This window comes from Polyodon spathula, chromosome 32 (assembly GCF_017654505.1).
Source record: "Polyodon spathula isolate WHYD16114869_AA chromosome 32, ASM1765450v1, whole genome shotgun sequence".
Classification (NCBI taxonomy): Eukaryota; Metazoa; Chordata; class Actinopteri; order Acipenseriformes; family Polyodontidae; genus Polyodon; species Polyodon spathula.
Genome location: NC_054565.1, coordinates 118,641 through 125,461, shown reverse-complemented (window position 1 = coordinate 125,461; position 6,821 = coordinate 118,641).

The window sequence follows — 6,821 nt, the reverse complement described above, 5'->3', positions numbered from 1 at the left end:
GTGTCTGTATGAGAAGCTGTGTCTGTATGAGAAGCTGTGTCTGTATGAGAAGCTGTGTCTGTATGAGAAGCTGTGTCTGTATGAGAAGCTGTGTCTGTATGAGAAGCTGTGTCTGTATGAGAAGCTGTGTCTGTATGAGAAGCTGTGTCTGTATGAGAAGCTGTGCCTGTATGTGAAGCTGTGTCTGTATGTGAAGCTGTGTCTGTATGAGAAGCTGTGTCTGGATGAGAATCTGTGTCTGGATGAGAAGCTGTGTCTGTATGAGAAGCTGTGTCTGTATGAAAAGCTGTGTCTGTATGAGAAGCTGTGCCTGTATGAGAAGCTGTGTCTGTATGAGAAGCTGTGTCTGTATGTGAAGCTGTGTCTGTATGAGAAGCTGTGTCTGTATGTGAAGCTGTGTCTCTATGAGAAGCTGTGTCTGTATGAGAAGCTGTGTCTGTATGAGAAGCTGTGTCTGTATGAGAAGCTGTGCCTGTATGTGAAGCTGTGTCTGTATGAGAAGCTGTGTCTGTATGAGAAGCTGTGCCTGATGAGAAGCTGTGTCTGAATGAGATGCTGTGCCTGTATGAGAAGCTGTGTCTGTATGAGAAGCTATGTCTGATTGAGGAGCTGTGCCTGTTTGTGAAGCTGTGTCTGCCTGTATGATAAGCTGTATCTGTATAAGAAGCTGTGTCTGAATGAGATGCTGTGCCTGTATGAGAAGCTGTGTCTGTATGAGAAGCTGTGCCTGTATGAGAAGCTGTGTCTGTATGAGAAGCTGTGTCTGTATGAGAAGCTGTGCCTGTATGTGAAGCTGTGTCTGTATGAGAAGCTGTGTCTGTATGTGAAGCTGTGTCTGTATGAGAAGCTGTGTCTGTATGAGAAGCTGTGTCTGTATGAGAAGCTGTGTCTGTATGTAAGCTGTGTCTGTATGAGAAGCTGTGTCTGTATGAGAAGCTGTGTCTGTATGTGAAGCTGTGTCTGTATGAGAAGCTGTGTCTGTATGAGAAGCTGTGTCTGTATGAGAAGCTGTGTCTGTATGAGAAGCTGTGCCTGTATGTGAAGCTGTGTCTGTATGAGAAGCTGTGTCTGTATGTGAAGCTGTGTCTGTATGAGAAGCTGTGTCTGTATGAGAAGCTGTGCCTGTATGTGAAGCTGTGTCTGTATGAGAAGCTGTGTCTGTATGAGAAGCTGTGCCTGTATGTGAAGCTGTGCCTGTATGAGAAGCTGTGTCTGTATGAGAAGCTGTGTCTGTATGAGAAGCTGTGTCTGTATGAGAAGCTGTGTCTGTATGAGAAGCTGTGTCTGTATGAGAAGCTGTGTCTGTATGAGAAGCTGTGTCTGTATGAGAAGCTGTGTCTGTATGAGAAGCTGTGTCTGTATGAGAAGCTGTGTCTGTATGAGAAGCTGTGTCTGTATGTGAAGCTGTGTCTGTATGAGAAGCTGTGTCTGTATGAGAAGCTGTGTCTGTATGAGAAGCTGTGTCTGTATGAGAAGCTGTGCCTGTATGAGAAGCTGTGTCTGTATGAGAAGCTGTGTCTGTATGAGAAGCTGTGTCTGTATGAGAAGCTGTGTCTGTATGAGAAGCTGTGTCTGTATGAGAAGCTGTGTCTGTATGAGAAGCTGTGTCTGTATGAGAAGCTGTGTCTGTATGTGAAGCTGTGTCTGTATGAGAAGCTGTGCCTGTATGTGAAGCTGTGTCTGTATGAGAAGCTGTGTCTGTATGAGAGCTGTGTCTGTATGAGAAGCTGTGTCTGTATGAGAAGCTGTGTCTGTATGAGAAGCTGTGCCTGTATGAGAAGCTGTGCCTGTATGTGAAGCTGTGTCTGTATGAGAAGCTGTGTCTGTATGAGAAGCTGTGTCTGTATGTGAAGCTGTGTCTGTATGTGAAGCTGTGTCTGTATGAGAAGCTGTGCCTGTATGAGAAGCTGTGCCTGTATGTGAAGCTGTGTCTGTATGAGAAGCTGTGTCTGTATGAGAAGCTGTGCCTGTATGTGAAGCTGTGTCTGTATGAGAAGCTGTGTCTGTATGAGAAGCTGTGTCTGTATGTGAAGCTGTGCCTGTATGAGAAGCTGTGTCTGTATGAGAAGCTGTGTCTGTATGAGAAGCTGTGTCTGTATGAGAAGCTGTGTCTGTATGTGAAGCTGTGTCTGTATGAGAAGCTGTGTCTGTATGAGAAGCTGTGTCTGTATGTGAAGCTGTGTCTGTATGAGAAGCTGTGTCTGTATGTGAAGCTGTGTCTGTATGAGAAGCTGTGTCTGTATGAGAAGCTGTGCCTGTATGTGAAGCTGTGTCTGTATGAGAAGCTGTGTCTGTATGAGAAGCTGTGTCTGTATGAGAAGCTGTGTCTGTATGAGAAGCTGTGTCTGTATGTGAAGCTGTGTCTGTATGTGAAGCTGTGTCTGTATGAGAAGCTGTGTCTGTATGAGAAGCTGTGTCTGTATGAGAAGCTGTGTCTGTATGAGAAGCTGTGTCTGTATGAGAAGCTGTGTCTGTATGAGAAGCTGTGCCTGTATGTGAAGCTGTGTCTGTATGAGAAGCTGTGTCTGTATGAGAAGCTGTGCCTGTATGTGAAGCTGTGTCTGTATGAGAAGCTGTGTCTGTATGTGAAGCTGTGTCTGTATGAGAAGCTGTGTCTGTATGAGAAGCTGTGTCTGTATGAGAAGCTGTGCCTGTATGAGAAGCTGTGTCTGTATGAGAAGCTGTGTCTGTATGTGAAGCTGTGTCTGTATGAGAAGCTGTGTCTGTATGAGAAGCTGTGTCTGTATGTGAAGCTGTGCCTGTATGAGAAGCTGTGTCTGTATGAGAAGCTGTGTCTGTATGAGAAGCTGTGTCTGTATGAGAAGCTGTGTCTGTATGAGAATCTGTGTCTGTATGAGAAGCTGTGCCTGTATGTGAAGCTGTGTCTGTATGAGAAGCTGTGTCTGTATGAGAAGCTGTGCCTGTATGAGAAGCTGTGTCTGTATGAGAAGCTGTGTCTGTATGAGAAGCTGTGTCTGTATGTGAAGCTGTGTCTGTATGAGAAGCTGTGTCTGTATGAGAAGCTGTGCCTGTATGAGAAGCTGTGCCTGTATGAGAAGCTGTGTCTGTATGTGAAGCTGTGTCTGTATGAGAAGCTGTGTCTGTATGAGAAGCTGTATGTATGAGAAGCTGTGTCTGTATGAGAAGCTGTGTCTGTATGAGAAGCTGTGTCTGTATGTGAAGCTGTGCCTGTATGAGAAGCTGTGTCTGTATGAGAAGCTGTGTCTGTATGAGAAGCTGTGTCTGTATGAGAAGCTGTGTCTGTATGAGAAGCTGTGCCTGTATGTGAAGCTGTGTCTGTATGAGAAGCTGTGTCTGTATGAGAAGCTGTGTCTGTATGAGAAGCTGTGTCTGTATGTGAAGCTGTGTCTGTATGAGAAGCTGTGTCTGTATGTGAAGCTGTGTCTGTATGAGAAGCTGTGTCTGTATGAGAAGCTGTGTCTGTATGAGAAGCTGTGTCTGTATGTGCTGTGTCTGTATGAGAAGCTGTGTCTGTATGTGAAGCTGTGTCTGTATGAGAAGCTGTGTCTGTATGAGAAGCTGTGTCTGTATGAGAAGCTGTGTCTGTATGAGAAGCTGTGTCTGTATGAGAAGCTGTGTCTGTATGAGAAGCTGTGCCTGTATGTGAAGCTGTGTCTGTATGAGAAGCTGTGTCTGTATGAGAAGCTGTGCCTGTATGTGAAGCTGTGTCTGTATGAGAAGCTGTGTCTGTATGTGAAGCTGTGTCTGTATGAGAAGCTGTGTCTGTATGTGAAGCTGTGCCTGTATGTGAAGCTGTGTCTGTATGTGAAGCTGTGTCTGTATGAGAAGCTGTGCCTGTATGAGAAGCTGTGTCTGTATGAGAAGCTGTGTCTGTATGAGAAGCTGTGTCTGTATGTGAAGCTGTGTCTGTATGAGAAGCTGTGTCTGTATGAGAAGCTGTGTCTGTATGTGAAGCTGTGTCTGTATGAGAAGCTGTGTCTGTATGAGAAGCTGTGCCTGTATGTGAAGCTGTGTCTGTATGTGAAGCTGTGTCTGTATGAGAAGCTGTGCCTGTATGAGAAGCTGTGTCTGTATGAGAAGCTGTGTCTGTATGAGAAGCTGTGTCTGTATGAGAAGCTGTGTCTGTATGAGAAGCTGTGTCTGTATGTGAAGCTGTGTCTGTATGAGAAGCTGTGTCTGTATGAGAAGCTGTGTCTGTATGAGAAGCTGTGTCTGTATGAGAAGCTGTGTCTGTATGAGAAGCTGTGTCTGTATGAGAAGCTGTGTCTGTATGAGAAGCTGTGTCTGTATGAGAAGCTGTGCTGTATGAGAAGCTGTGCCTGTATGAGAAGCTGTGCCTGTATGTGAAGCTGTGTCTGTATGAGAAGCTGTGTCTGTATGTGAAGCTGTGTCTGTATGAGAAGCTGTGTCTGTATGTGAAGCTGTGTCTGTATGAGAAGCTGTGTCTGTATGAGAAGCTGTGCCTGTATGAGAAGCTGTGTCTGTATGAGAAGCTGTGTCTGTATGAGAAGCTGTGTCTGTATGAGAAGCTGTGTCTGTATGAGAAGCTGTGTATGTATGAGAAGCTGTGTCTGTATGAGAAGCTGTGTCTGTATGAGAAGCTGTGTCTGTATGAGAAGCTGTGTCTGTATGAGTGAAGCTGTGTCTGTATGAGAAGCTGTGTCTGTATGAGAAGCTGTGCCTGTATGTGAAGCTGTGTCTGTATGAGAAGCTGTGTCTGTATGAGAAGCTGTGTCTGTATGTGAAGCTATGTGAAGCTGTGTCTGTATGAGAAGCTGTGTCTGTATGTGAAGCTGTGTCTGTATGAGAAGCTGTGTCTGTATGAGAAGCTGTGTCTGTATGAGAAGCTGTGTCTGTATGAGAAGCTGTGTCTGTATGTGAAGCTGTGTCTGTATGTGAAGCTGTGTCTGTATGTGAAGCTGTGTCTGTATGAGAAGCTGTGTCTGTATGAGAAGCTGTGTCTGTATGAGAAGCTGTGTCTGTATGAGAAGCTGTGTCTGTATGAGAAGCTGTGCCTGTATGAGAAGCTGTGTCTGTATGAGAAGCTGTGTCTGTATGAGAAGCTGTGCCTGTATGAGAAGCTGTGTCTGTATGAGAAGCTGTGCCTGTATGAGAAGCTGTGTCTGTATGAGAAGCTGTGTCTGTATGAGAAGCTGTGTCTGTATTTGCTGTATGAAAGCTGTGTCTGTATGAGAAGCTGTGTCTGTATGTGAAGCTGTGTCTGTATGAGAAGCTGTGTCTGTATGAGAAGCTGTGCCTGTATGAGAAGCTGTGTCTGTATGAGAAGCTGTGTCTGTATGAGAAGCTGTGTCTGTATGAGAAGCTGTATGTGAAGCTGTGTCTGTATGAGAAGCTGTGTCTGTATGAGAAGCTGTGTCTGTATGAGAAGCTGTGTCTGTATGAGAAGCTGTGCCTGTATGTGAAGCTGTGTCTGTATGAGAAGCTGTGCCTGTATGTGAAGCTGTGTCTGTATGAGAAGCTGTGTCTGTATGAGAAGCTGTGTCTGTATGAGAAGCTGTGTCTGTATGAGAAGCTGTGTCTGTATGAGAAGCTGTGTCTGTATGAGAAGCTGTGCCTGTATGAGAAGCTGTGCCTGTATGAGAAGCTGTGCCTGTGTCTGTATGAGAAGCTGTGCCTGTATGAGAAGCTGTGTCTGTATGAGAAGCTGTGCCTGTATGTGAAGCTGTGTCTGTATGTATAAGCTGTGTCTGTATGAGAAGCTGTGTCTGTATGAGAAGCTGTGTCCTGTATGAGAAGCTGTGTCTGTATGAAGAAGCTGTGTCTGTATGAGAAGCTGTGCCTGTATGAGAAGCTGTGTCTGTATGAGAAGCTGTGCCTGTATGAGAAGCTGTGCCTGTATGAGAAGCTGTGTCTGTATGAGAAGCTGTGTCTGTATGAGAAGCTGTGTCTGTATGAGAAGCTGTGTCTGTATGAGAAGCTGTGTCTGTATGAGAAGCTGTGTCTGTATGAGAAGCTGTGCCTGTATGTGAAGCTGTGTCTGTATGAGAAGCTGTGCCTGTATGTGAAGCTGTGCCTGTATGACAAGCTGTGTCTGTATGAGAAGCTGTGCCTGTATGTGAAGCTGTGTCTGTATGAGAAGCTGTGTCTGTATGAGAAGCTGTGTCTGTATGAGAAGCTGTGTCTGTATGAGAAGCTGTGTCTGTATGAGAAGCTGTGTCTGTATGAGAAGCTGTGTCTGTATGAGAAGCTGTGTCTGTGAGAAGCTGCTGTATGAGAAGCTGTGTCTGCCTGTATGAGAAGCTGTGTCTATGAGAAGCTGTGTCTCTATGAGAAGCTGAGAAGCTGTGCCTGTATGAGAAGCTGTGCCTGTATGAGAAGCTGTGTCCTGTATGAGAAGCTGTGCCTGTATGAGAAGCTGTGCCTGTATGTGAAGCTGTGTCTGTATGAGAAGCTGTGTCTGTATGAGAAGCTGTGTCTGTATGAGAAGCTGTGCCTGTATGTGAAGCTGTGTCTGTATGAGAAGCTGTGTCTGTATGAGAAGCTGTGTCTGTATGAGAAGCTGTGTCTGTATGAGAAGCTGTGTCTGTATGAGAAGCTGTGTCTGTATGAGAAGCTGTGTCTGTATGTGAAGCTGTGTCTGTATGTGAAGCTGTGTCTGTATGTGAAGCTGTGTCTGTATGAGAAGCTGTGTCTGTATGAGAAGCTGTGCCTGTATGTGAAGCTGTGCCTGTATGAGAAGCTGTGCCTGTATGAGAAGCTGTGTCTGTATGAGAAGCTGTGTCTGTATGTGAAGCTGTGTCTGTATGAAGCTGTGTCTGTATGTGAAGCTGTGTCTGTATGAGAAGCTGTGCCTGTATGAGAAGCTGTGCCTGTATGTG